The sequence below is a fragment of the Polypterus senegalus genome, chromosome 5, assembly GCF_016835505.1.
Source record: "Polypterus senegalus isolate Bchr_013 chromosome 5, ASM1683550v1, whole genome shotgun sequence".
NCBI lineage: Eukaryota > Metazoa > Chordata > Cladistia > Polypteriformes > Polypteridae > Polypterus > Polypterus senegalus.
The window spans coordinates 131,461,489-131,475,716 of record NC_053158.1 but is presented as its reverse complement, the minus strand read 5'-3'; positions in this window follow the sequence as shown (position 1 = coordinate 131,475,716).

Genomic DNA, 14,228 nt, shown 5'->3' with positions numbered 1-14,228 from the left:
CCCTTTAGCTGCCTCCCATGCTGGCGTGTGTGACAAGGCCCCCTCAGCCCAGACCCCCGGGTCGGGCGACCTTAACCGAGAGGTCGTAAACCCGAGAGAGCATCGGCGTTGGCATGGAGAGCACCCGGCGATGATGAGCGAAAACTTATGCGGCTGCAGGTCAAGAAACCACCGGGTGACCCCGGATTCGACTCCTTGTGCAGGGCCATCCACTGTAGAGGTGCATGGTCCGTGACAAGGGTGAACTCACGGCCCAACAGGTAGTACCTCAGCTGAGTGATCGCCCATTTAATCGCCAGAGCCTCCCTCTCCACCGCCGCATACCTGGTCTCCGGTCCAACAGTTTCCGGCTCAGGAACATGACGGGTGTTGACACCATCGACACTTTGGCTCAGCACGGCTCCCAGGCCTGTGTCCGGCGTCCGTCTGGAGGATGAAAGGCAAAGAAAAGTTAGGTGCCATCAAAATAGGTGCGGACGTAAGGGCCTTCTTCAAGTCACCAAATGCAGTGTCTGTTTTGCAGTCCATACCACAATGTTGGGCCCTCTTCTTTGTTAAATCAGTCAAGGCGCCGCTTTCTCAAAACCGGGTACAAACCGGCGGTAGTACCCGCTAACCGAAAGGCTTGGACCTGCCGCTTGGTTCATGGACGGGCCATTTCAGAATGGCATCAATTTTGGAGCACTGTGGCCTTACGGTACCCGACCCACCAGGTAGCCTAAATATTTGGCCTCGCTTAATCCAAAGAAACATTTCTTGGGATTAATCCGAGCCCGCCTCACCAAGTGTCCGTAATACCGCTTGGACATGCTGTAGGTGTTCCTTCCATGTGCTGGAATAGATGACCACGTCATCTAGGTAGGCAGCACTGTATGAGTTATGAGGCCGAAGCACTTTGTCCACCAGGCGCTGAAAGGTTGCTGGAGCCCGTGTAACCCAAATGGAAGGACACGATACTGCCAGTGTCCGCTAGGGGTACTAAGCGCGTTTTTCCTTCGGAGTCCGTTAAAGGAACCTGCCAGTACCCTTTGTCATGTCAAGTGTGGTCAGGTATTGAGCCTGTCCAAGCCTCTCGAGGAGGTCGTCCCACGCGTGGCATTGGATAGGCATCAAATTGGGAGACTTGGTTAAGCCGACGGAAGTCATTGCAGAACCTCCAACTCCGTCAGGCTTACCGGCGAGCACAATGGGGCTGGACCAGGGACTATAACTCTCCTCAATTACACCTAGTTCCAGCATGCTTGATCTCAAGCTCCACTTCAGCCTTTTTGCCTCGGGAAGGCGGCAGGCGTTCTCGGACAACAACCCGGGCTCTGTCACAATGTTGTGCTCAATCAGAGAGGTCCTTCCGGGTGTTCACTGACTACCTCTCGAGCGGTCCGGATAACTGTTTCCAGCTCCTGCCGTTGCCTGGGTCTCAAGTCTGCGCCAAAGTTAAGGTCGTGTGTGTGGCGAAGAGTGGCGGGGCTGGCGGAGGAGGGATCGGGGTCCCTGTCCTTCCACGGTTTCAGCAGGTTCACATGATATACCGCTCCTTTGGCGGCGATTGGGTTGACTCACCAAATAGTCGACCAGTCCCTTCCTCTCCTTAACTTCGTAGGGGCCCTGCCAGTGGGCAAGCAACTTAGAGTGGGAGGTAGGCACTAGGACCATGACCCGATCTCCCGGGTGGAACTCCCGAAGAGACGTGCCGCGGTTGTAGTAGCGAACCTGTGCTGCTTGAGCCTCCTCCATGTGACTTTTAAGGACAGGCGAATCTTTCCAAATCTATCGCGTAACTGCGCGATATACTCCAGTATGTTAGTGGTGGGAAGAGCCTCTTCTTCCCAGCCTTCTTTCAAAATATCCAATATGCCCGAGGTTGTCGCCCATACAGTAGTTCAAAGGGGAGAACCCGTGGAGGCTTGTGGGACTTCCGATAGGCAAAAAGGACGAGGGGAGGAGCTGATCCCAGTTCCTTCCATCCTCGCTGACCACCTTACGTAGCATTTGCTTGAGAGTTTGATTAAACCTCTCTACTAATCCGTCGGTTTGAGGATGATACACGAGGTTTTAAATGCTTTATTTTCAGTAATCTGGCAGTCTCCTTGAACGTCTCCGAGGTGAAGGGGTCCCCTGGTCTGTCAAGACTTCTTTGGGGATCCCCACGCGAATACCCTAGTAATTCCCGTGCGATGGCTTTAGAGGTAGCTGGCGCAGCGGAACAGCTTCGGGTATCGTGTAGCATAATCCACGAGGACTAAAATGTACTTGTGTCCTCGGGCTGAGGGCTCTAGAGGTCCCACCAGGTCGACCCCGATTCTGTGGAAGGGAGCGTCAATCAAGGGAATAGGAACAAGAGGAGCACGGTCCCTCCTAGGAATCTGTCGCAGTTGACACTCCGGGCAGGAAGCGCCAAAGCGGCGAACCTCCTCATTAATTCCTGGCCAGTAAAACCGGGCTTGATCCGCTCCAGAGTTTTTCGGTGCCCAGGTGGCCACCTAGGAGGTGGGCGTGTGCTAGCTCGCAGACCTGCCGCGGAAGGTGCGCGGACTAGCAACAGCCTCGTCTCCTGCCCGTCATGCATTGCTACACGGTAAAGGAGGTCATTATCTAACACAAAGTAGGGGCCCTGTGGCATCGACTGACTAGTGCGCTGGCCATTGACAAGGACCACTGCATTTTTTACAAACTTCAGGGAGTCGTCATTCCATTGCTCCCTTTTGAAAGAAGCCGGCGTCTTTTAAATTGAAACCGCAACACGGAGAGAGGGTCAGCGCCGACCTCAATGGGCGTGGTTTCCTCCCTCCTCCGGGCGTTGGTGGATGGCGTGTCAGCCTGCGGCGGCCCGGAGTTGCCACGCCAGCCAGGACGGCTGCTTCACCTCTCTGCCGGCTGATTACACGGCATGGAGGCAGCTTGAGACGGTTCATCTCCGTCCATAACGAGGCCCAACTTAACCCCGGGAGTGGTATGTGTCTCACCGCTTTTAATGTCAGACCAGTCCCGCCCTAGTATCACCGGTGTGGAGGATCAGGAAGGATTGCCACGGTTACTTTCTGGACTGATCCTCCGTAGCTAATGACACAGCGGCGGTGCTGTACCAGCTGGTTTCCCGTGGACACAGGTTATACTGGTCTTGAATTTTAGCCATTGTCGCGGTAGCACAAAACGGCGGGCAACAATGGAAATGTTGCTGCCGGAATCGAGCAGAGCGGAAGTTTTAAACCCGTTAACGATCACCACGTCTGTATGCGGGACCGTCAACGGGTTTGTCAGAGCACACCAAGCCCTCCTCCCCCTCCACCTGCATTCCTCCTCGCCTCCAAGCGGTTTGCGATGCAAGCTCCGGGTTATACAGGGAGGGGCTAGGTCTTGGGACATACCCCGGCTGAGTTTGGCAGAAGGACGGTTCTGCTCTCCCAGAGTGTGAGGCCGCCCTCTGTGTTTCCAGAAGCTCTATGAGCCCTGACATGTTCGTAAACTGCACGCCCCAGACCGGCTGGGTGAAGCCCTGGGGAAGTGCTTTCAGGAGCAGATAGCACGCTACCTGCTCAATGACCTGGTAGGGCTTGTTTTCCAAGGGCCGTAGCCACTGCCATACTTTTGCCCATAAGGACCAGGCTTGTTTACTGGTCGGCCTCTCAGGGTCCAACCTCCACTTCGTTATTTTACTCACCTGCCAGTCTGGGGCACCCCAAGGTGGTAAAAGGGGCTGTGGTTTCACTGGGGGGCAGGCACTCTCCCCCAAGAGAGCATACTGAGTCCCTCTTGTCTCCCCTCCAGGGCAGCCCAATTCGGTGAGCCCCACCCGCACACTCCCTGGCCTCTCTAGATGGCCTAGTTCTGCGTGCTGGGAGCGGAGCCCGCACCGGGTCTCGCCGAACCACGGGGCACCCTCCCCGCCTGAATACTCGGCCCCGGTACGCTCCCACCTGGGTGTTTTGCAGGTCCTGTCCCCTTCTCTTCTGGGACTTCTCCATCCTGCCGACTACGCCACTGTCACAAAACGAGACAAAGACAGAAAAAGGTTTGGGGCAGCCACCCATGTAATTCGGTATCCTGGCTGCAACTTCGTTTTTCCTTTAAATACCAGCACTGAAGTGCTTACAACAGAGTCCAAAACAAGACTGACACAGAAGGGAAAAGGGAAGGCTTTTAAAGGGGGAGACAGGAAGTGAGGTCATAAGGGTCGGGCACGTGTTCATCGTTCATTGGTTTAGTCCCGGATGTGACATCAGGGGGGCCGGAGCTGGCAAGGTCTGTCTCCATTGGCTCGGTCCCAGAAGTGACGTCCAGAGAGACAGGTGGAACCTCCCGGGTTAGGTCTACAGGGAAGTGAGAAAGAGAGTTAGTGCGCTCTGCCACATCCCGGCATGGCTCAGAACTGCCTTCACTCGAGCCCTTTAGCTGCCTCCCATGCGCGCGTGTGTGACAATATACACATATATATATTGTGGCAGATTGTCGGGGTCATTACCTGCCTGGAGGGACCGGAAAGGCACATTTATAGCTTCCGGGTCACGAAGGGGCAACCGCCCTGGATAAAAAGAGGACCACTGGAAAGGGACAAAGAGGTTCTTCCCTTTTGGGAAACTTGGCCACCTTAAGCCTCATGGGACCTGAGCAACTGTCACTTCCGCCACACCAGGCAAGATGGCAGATGAACCTGCCAGGGGCGCCGGACTGTTTCGGGACAAAGGGCAGTACTTCCGCCACACCAGGAAGTGCTGCGGAAGGCCGTCATCAGCCACCTGGAGCACATCCGGGTCGGAATAAAAGTGGCCCTCCTCTCGAGGAGCTAGAGTCGAAAGCGGGAGCAGGACAAAGCTCCCAGGAGGAGATTGGCGGCTAAAAAGATTGAGAAAGAAGGTTTATTGGGGAGATTAATTGCTGTGTGCATTGTGTGGTGTTCGGGACTTTAATCCTGTGTTTATTTGTGAGAAATAAATGTGTGCTTTTTGATAAAGATGTGGTTTCCGACTGGTGGTATCTGGGCAAATATCACTATATATATATATATATATATATATATATATATAGATATATATATAGATATATATATACATATATATAGATATCGTGGAGACTGGCCCAGACACAGACAGCCGGACACGTTCATGTCACCCACAAACACGTTTATTTACAATGTTATTTACAGTTCAGTGCCACACAAACCCCCAAAGTCCCCAAAGTCCTGGCCACAATGCCTTACTTCCTTCTTCAGGCCGCCTCCTTGCCTCCTCCAGTAGGCTCAGTCCACTCCACTCCCGACTCTCGCCTCGAATGAACGGAGGCGGCTCCTTTTATTATCACCCGGATGTGCTCCAGGTGGGTTACGGCAAGTACCCGCCGACACTCCCCTGTGTGGCGGAAGTGCCGGCTGCATCCCCGGAAGCACTCCGGGTGTCCCTGCTCTTTTTCCCAGGGTCCAGGGTTCCCAAGGCATTGGGGCACCCCCTGGTGGTGACCACGGGCCCCTACAGGGTTGGGCTTCCTTGCCCTCAACCCGTGGCCACCAAAGCAACCAGGGTGGCGGCCCCCACGTGATCCAAGACGGGCGCACGCCCTCTTCCGGTCCTTTAAGGCGTCCCGGCCAGGTCGTCGCCCCGGCACCTCTGACAATATATATATATATATAATGTCACACACGTGTGTTTAGGAGACAATTAAAAGGCTTGAATACATGTGATTCAACGCCAGACCAGGAGGTGGGGAAGTGCACTAATTTTCCATCTAGATCTTTTGCAGACAATTCTAGGGAAATCTCCAGCTCTGGGGCACCCAATAATGTCACTTCTGGTTCCGGTAATGATGACATCACTTCCTCCACTGGCCTTTAAAGCTGCCATCTTGTTTTGAGAGAATCAGTTTTGTTTAGGACTCTGTTATGTAAACATGTCTACTCCTTTGAATCGATTTTGCAGCCAGGAACAATTATACGGGTGGCTGCCCCAAACCTTCTCAACGTCTTATGGTCGTTTTTGTGACAATATACTGTATATATATATAGTAACAAAACACTCTGAATATTAGGAGCTCTTTATTAAGCACAACAAATTTGCTTCTTGCATATTTAACATTGGTTGCTTTTAACTGATTACTTTATCTTTAAATGCTTATTAAACTGCTCACCTAATTGTACGATTCTAAACACACATGCCCATTTTGATGAATGCATTACACCAAAATTCTGTTTGATTAATAATGCAACAAAGATTGATTTATTTCTTCACAAAATAAGAACTATAAGACACAAGTCAGAGTGCATTAATGTTTTATGAAAACATAATCTTCATATGCCATTACATTGCTCACAACCTACATTCAATGTTTGTTGCACAGCTGACAAAGCAATCTATTTTTTCTAGGCTGAAGGCTTAAACAAACACAGCAACAAAACACAAATTAAGCAGAAAGACACCAAAAGCACTGACAGTCTTTTAACAATCAGACCTAACAAGCAAAAATGGTTAAAATTCATTACAAGCAGTGGCCTAGTAAAAGCTGCCATTCACATGGGCACATCTGCTTTTAACTTTATTTATCTTGCCAGAGAGTCCTTGGCATTTGCAGACAGAATGACACAAGTCAGTTTCTTTGAATTTAAACAGCAGCAATATATTCAGTATCTTAAGTTTCAGAATAGAGTACAGAAAATAAATCAGAAGCCTAGTTATATTTGGCGCATTGTAACTAAAGTGAAGTATTCAGATTTAAAAAATAAGAAAAGAAAAATCCTGTCTTTATTTCACACTTTGGATGTGTTTATACTGTATATGTGCCTACATAATTGCACATATACTATATAGTGTGTACATGTGTAAAACGTGTGTCTTATCTAACATCCTACAATATTTATGGAGACCATCTGAAAGGGGATTTAGAGGAACAGTATTTAAATGAGGATAGGACAACACATGTATGTATCCTCTCTGCAGTCAGGAAGTAGCTCACCCAGAAGACTTGTGATCCTGGCAAAGCCCCATCCATCAACACACCTCTTCCACACATTGAAAGATATAAGACCCTATTCACTGCTGTCAAAGGATCAAGCCAATACATCTCAGCAATGACATTGATGCTGAAGGCTGCACCAGTCTTGCCTTGAGGCTGTATTTTGCCATTCTCTCTCCCTACCTGTTATTAAATGGGGATTATCCCATCTGGGACCCCCACTTGTTCGGGTTTCATATGTCCTTGTCTTACAGAGTGTATGTGTGTGTACACACTCTATATATTGTATATAGTTATGGTCCTTGTGTGGCTTTTGCTGTCTCCTACTTTAGTCCTACAAACCATCTGGTAATGCACAGCACTTTTCATATGGCTAGACACACACTGAATATATATGTATAAATTGTGTGTATGTCAGCAGAGTTTCATTGTAGCCTTTATCGATTTTTATAAAGCATTCCACTAGGTTGATCAAACTGCCCTTTGGGACATCCTGAGACTTTGCGGGATCCCACGAAGTTGCTGGATATCATGTCCGGCCTGTTCACTGGTACTGTGAGTGCTGTGCAGAGTGGAGGCAGGACCTCTAGGATTTGCCAGGTGTGTATTCTTGTTCCTACTCTGTTCAGTGCTTGCATGGACTGGGTGTCGGGCAGGGTGTTGGGGTCCAGCGGCTGTGAGGCATTTGTTGGTGAAGAAAGATTCACTGATCTTGACTTTGCCAATGATGCTGTGATCTTCTTGAGGTCAATGGAGGCTTTAATAGGGGCTCTCGAGATCAAGGAGTCTGAGTGTCTGGGCTTGTGAGTGTCCTGGATAAAAACCAAGATTCAGGGATTTAATAACCTGCTGGGTACACCTAACAGCAGTGCGTATGTCTGAGGCAAAAGTGGCAACTTTGCACTTTGAGCTACATTTTTTTGTATGAATATGTGCTATATAAATAAATGTTGATTGATTGATTGAACTTTGTCAAGAGGTTCACTTACCTCATTATTGTCATTCATGTCTCTGGAGACTCTTCCTATGAAGTCAGTATATTAGGATTGGGATTGGGAGAGCATGGGGGATCATGAGGTTGCCAGAATGGGGTGGGTAGTGCTCCCGATATCTATGCAAAAGGATGAAGGTCCAAGTCTTTAGAGTCCTGAGGCCTCATGTATAAAGCCATGCATAGAATTTACAATAAAAAGTGGTGTATGGACAAAAGTGGAAATGTGCTGTAAGTGACGGAGGGCAGCTCAACCCGGTTGGGATGCCCCTGCAATGGAAGGATGGGGGAAGGCAGATTTTCAAGGACACTGCCTCCCCCAAAACGCTAGATGGCAGTTCCCCTGGAGTGTAACTGTATCCCAGATTCCTGCAGGGCATCTTGGGACTTGGAGTTCGGTTGCTCAGCCCTTTTGGGTACCGTGAGTGCCGCCAGGAGGAGTTGTGAGAGGACCGGAGGAGCCATGCCTCATCCATAGCCTGGAAGTACTAGGACAGGAGCCCTGAAATACTTCCAGGCTGATTAAAGAAATTTAATTCTCAGTGTGACCTGGAAGTGCTGGTAAGTCACATGGACAGAAGAGTAGAAGCACTTCCGGGTCAAAGACTATTTAAAGGACTGTTGGAAATCCAGCAAGTGAGCCGGAGTTGGAAGGTTGAGGACAGAGCTTGCTGGGAGGTGTGGAGAAGAGATTTCAAGAATTAAATATTATTGTGTTTATTTGTTTATTGTGGTGGAGGTGCTTCGGGCACTGTTTATTTAAAGAAAAAAATTAAACAAGTTATTGGTGCTTTTAAAACATGTTGTCAGTGTCTGTGTGTCGGATTAAGTGCTGGTATAGCGCCATCTAGTGTTACAGTGTGTATGCACAAAAAATCCAAGCCAAGTTCCACACACTTCCCCTTTACAAATCCCAACAAACATGAAATTTAACGTACATGCACGCGCCTACAGCTCCACCCCAACTCCTCCTAGAATTTAGCATATTTAATATGCAAATCAATATAAATAGCCCCTTTTCTTCAGTGCTTTGTTAAAAGACAAAGGGAAAAACACATGGAAAAAAAGAATTACAGCGAATGAGATGTGGATGTAAGGAAAAACACACTATTTGTTGGTTAAGCAGTGGTATAAACAACAAAAGAAAACTGATGGAGTGATACAGAGTGGCGGAGACGCTCCAAAGTTCAAGTTCAGAAGTCCCACAGTGCCTGAAATAAAAAAGAAGTGGTCAGATATCAAAATCGACGTGAAAAGAGAGTCACAGCCCACTGTCTGTTTATTCTGTTTAAGACAATAGCTGACCCCCCATGCTGAGGATGCAAATCTACGCGTTGAGGGTGCTGCTGCACACACACCTGTGCCTTGGAAACCACCAGGAGATCTTCTGGCTATGCGCTGATAGACATTCTGGAGTCATAAAATTCAGTAGTGGATGCTGTAACAGATGTGGCCAATTAACTTAGTATTTAAGGGCTGTACTATGTGATATTGACTACAAATTAAATGAATTGGTTAAAAAATAAATACTGCACTTGATTACCTGTTCTAACATTCTGCTAATTACATTCAAACGAAGTTATAATGCTGTCCGAGGCACAATGCAACACATTTTATGTGCACTATACAGCAGCACATTAATAGATTGGAAATGCTTTCTATTTAAATAACCAAATTTATTCTCTGAAGGTGCCTTTATAGTTTAGTGTTAGTGCTGAGTGCCACAACAGATCGATTTTCTGCTCTTTAAATGGATGTTTTCTGGTGACTCGCTATCACTGTTGCCTTTTGCCACACTAGTTGGAAAAAGCACCTGCAACTGTGCAGAGGTGCTATTTTTATAGACTGTCCAGCTATATATGATGTAATGCCAGCTCAATCTTTTGGTGATTCATTCCCGGTTGACGTATTTTTTCCGGCACCATTGCAACAGCAATCTGTTTGCAGTTCACAGCTCCAACTACATTTGGAAAAATGGACGTTGCTGCAAATTGCGCTTTTAAGTTCTCCAATTCAACCACAATGTAAGGATATCTTATCTATCTGGATGACAAGCGGATAATACCATCCTATACAGCTGGCATGGCGCGAATCAGAGATAACTGAGAAATAACCGCTTGGTCAGCTAGTTCACAATGAAAAGCTCCTGTGGCTAAAAACCCAAGAGTGGACAGAACTTGCAAAGGAGCAGGTAGAGCACAATCCCTCTAAGTCTACCTTTGTAAAGTCGGCCCCTTTTCAGCACACAGCTGAATCCTAGTGGTTCCAAACTTTTTCCATTTCATAATAATTGAAGCCACCGCTTCTGGAAACACTCAATGCTTTGGAAATTATTTTGTGCCCTTGCCTTTATATACTCTGATTCAGAGAATTAAACTTGTTTAGCCTGAGAAGAGGAGAATGCGTGGAGACCTAATGCAGGTCTTCAAAAATTTCAAAGTCATTAATTAAGTAAATCCTGCAGAATACTTTCAATTTAAGGGTGAATCATGCACTAGAGGAAACCAGTGTAAATTAACAGGAAGTACATTTAGAAATTAAGCCAGAAAACACTTCTTTATGCAGAGTTGTGGTAATCTGGAACAAATTTCCAAGACATGTAGTTAAAGCAGAAACATTGACAACCTTTAAGAAGTATTTAGATGATATACTAAACATATAAGCTTGATGGACAAAATAGTTTCCTCTTGCTTGTCAAATATGTTATGCTCTTACGCCTCAGCAGTTTTATAGAGGAGGTCTATAGAAAATTCCTTGGAGTTTATGGCATGCTTTTTGTTCTGGCATGCAGTGCGAATAGTGGGACCTTATATACATAGGTGTGGGCCTTCCTATACTACAGCATGTCCAATCAAGTCAATTTGCCACAGGTGAACTCCAGTCAATTTCAAGAACCATCTCATGGAAAATTAAAGCAAACAGTAGGCACCAGACCACAATTTGGTGTGCCATAACAAAGGGTCTGAAAGGACAGATTTCAGCTTTTGATTTTTAATAAATTCGCAAAACTTTTTTAAACCATGTTTTCACTTTGTGTATTTGGGTTATTGAGTGTAGATTGATGGGCAAAAATGACAAATTTATCCATTTAAATTTAAATCTAAAATTCAATTAAGAGTAAAGAAAATTAAGGGGTCTAAATACAGTACTTACTGAATCCACTAAATGTGTATGTGCTTGTGTATATATAATATATGTGTATATACACTGTGTTTGTGTATACTATATGTGTGCATGTCTGTGTATATATTTTGTGTGTAAATATTGTCAGAGAAGCACCTTCCAGACTCATCAGAGGTATGTCATACCACCTTGCGACAAGAAGAGGCTCTGTTGCTAACCATGTCATTTCCTCCACAGCTAGGGGAAGATGACCCATGATGGCAACTGACTCCATGCCTTCTAGTTGGATTGCTATAAAACCTGGGCTCCCTAAAGAGAGGACATCTATAGTCGGACTAAGCTGGCCGAAGAACAGAGCTCCCTATTAACCAAGTCACATGCCGAAAGATGGGTAAATCTGTCTTATAAAGGCTGTTGTATGTACATACAACGTGTGTGTGTACTATCTAGATATTAGTGTATACTGACCCTACTGAACAACACTTCTAAAATACTGTTTGATATCAGGCCATTTATTTACACAGATTATCTTTGCAGACTTTTTTTTATCCCATCCAATTGGCAGGAATCTTTTTCAGATCACCAAGTGCCTAAATAGCAAATGAAGTATTCTGATTACATCCAAAGGTATGTGAATGTAACAGTCTGAAGCTTTCTTTCCGGTCAGGTTCTTTACTGATTGATGACCTCAGATCAGATAACATTCTGTCATCTAATTATCCTTTTATCACCTTCTGTGATCATGTGACAGGAAGGGACATTCCTTTCTTTTTGACCTTATTGCTGAGCTGGCTGCCCTGCACGTCCAGCAGCAGTTACCTATGTCCAGTGCTCTTTCAGTGCCTTCCTGGAAAGAACAGAACAGGACTAGAGGCACCTCCACTCTCTTCCTAGTGGTTTCCACGGTTTCTAGGACTATTTGTCTCATTAGGCAAAGTGAATTGTAACATATATATGCTATAAAGATATAGATATTTGATATTTATTATGAAACAGGTATGTGACAGCAAAATAGATATTCAACATTCTTTTATTCATGTGTAGATGAACATACTATATTATTGTACATTTCTTTAGCAAATGCATCTATTGTCAGTATAACATCAGATGTTTTAATTCAGTTGTGCTTTAAAAACTCCACTTTATCATAATACCTGTGACCAGATACAGGAAATCAATGGTTAGGGATCCACATCCATCACTACTTAGAGAAAAACCCACTGCTAATGTTAGATTGAGGGAAGCGGCACTAATTGTCTTGCTTCATTGTGCAGCTCACAGCCACATGACTCTGCACAGTGACATTAAAATGGATTTTACAGTCTCAGTACAATGTATCATCTATGGCACACAAGATTAATCAACCTCTCCACTTACATTGCCCTGACAATTGAGGTGATTCTGTCTGAAAGGGTCAGCACTGAAGTCTCTGAAAAAGATGAAGATTTTTGCTTTGATCCATGAGAGGTGAAATTCTTGTCTTTTTGTATATTCTTGGATGACACCCTCAGGTGGATTTCAAACCTTGTGCCACATTTTTATAAAGCCTTCTAATAAAGGTAGAGCTATTGAATTTTGTAGTTAAAGAAACTTGATAATGTGCCACTTAAGCTGTATCTCAAATTTCTAAAGTTATATTAAGGCAGACATATTTTATTGGAAAAATAAAAAAAACTGTGCCAAAATCTGAAAGCCAATAAAGCTGCAAGGCATTAGTAGCTCAGGGAAAAATGGCACTGAATATCTATTTAAGAAACAGAAAATGTTCCTCTTTGCCTTGGAATTTTTACCTTCTTTTTGGCAAATGTGTTCTGAAGTTGGTACTTTTAGCCACCATGGTATTTATCAATGATTTGCTAGTGTTTCCGCTACACCTATGAGATTCTTGCAAGATGCCCTTCAAGAAGAAGACGAAACAGTTACTTTACTGTAATTAGAGTATGGAAAAATCAAGAGGTATAACAGCAAACAGACAATCTCAATTAAAATAAAAATGTATTTCAGAAGTATTTAGCAACCTAATCATCTGCTGGTTTCGAACTGCAATGGAATACAAACAGTCAACAGACTGAAAACCTCCTAATTAAACCTTTCATATCTTCTAGACTTGTAAATCTTCTAGAATGCATTATTAAAAGTACCATATTTAAAGAGCATTTATTGAGGTTGGCACACCATTTCAATACAAACTTAAGAGTTATTTATTACAATACAGAATCCTGGACACAAATCAGTGTCTTCTTCTATCTGAGGATTTTTTGTTTGCTTTCTTTCCAATTATACAGGAAGTTAAAGTGCAAAGGCATCAAATCTTTCACTCAGAGCAAGTTGACACACATGGATGTTCTCATAGAAATAGTTTTGCACTCCTTTGCTCAGCTGCCATGTGCTTAAATTGTTTGATAGAAAGTGGCGTGTGAGGTGAAAAACCCATACTTTATACAGGTCAAATTTCGTTACAACAAATATCTTTACAACGAAATTTTCATTACAATGAAGTGTTTTATGGTCCTGACAGTTTCCCCATAAGACAGGGTCTATAAAAATCTTTTTACTACGAAATACATTCAGCAGATATTTTCATTACAACGAAGTGCCCAAAAGACCTTGAAATGCCTGAATGAATCATCCACAGAGCAGTTAGTTCTGTGGTCACAGCTCAGTTGTGCACGATCCCCAAACAGAAACATTATAAATTATTCTCTTTCTTCGAACTTATACTGATACAGTTTTTTTGCTGTGTTTGTTTTCTGTGGTGTTCAGTGATACATTTTGCTTATTGTTTGTCAACATTTGAAAAACACCCATTGGAACTGGACACGAAAAAACAACAACAATTCACATTTGGAAAAAAACTTGAACTTTTTGCGGCTCTCGATTCCAGCAAAAAGAAAAAAGAAGTTGCCAGTGAATTCAGAATTTTGCCATCGTCATTGTCAACTTTCTTGAAAGGCCGAGCAAAAATAGAAGAAAAATCTCGGGTTGCAAACCTTGGGCCTCAGCGTAAATGTGGCTGCCGGGAAGTAAAGCAAGTTCAAGCACGGGTAAAATGCGTGCCAAGAGAAATCTCTCAGTCCAAAAGTTCATTTTAAAATATTTAGTGAAAATTCAAAGAAAATAATCCACACAAGAATAAAGAAAAAAGTTGTTACAAACGTGGAATAAAATGCAAAAAAAA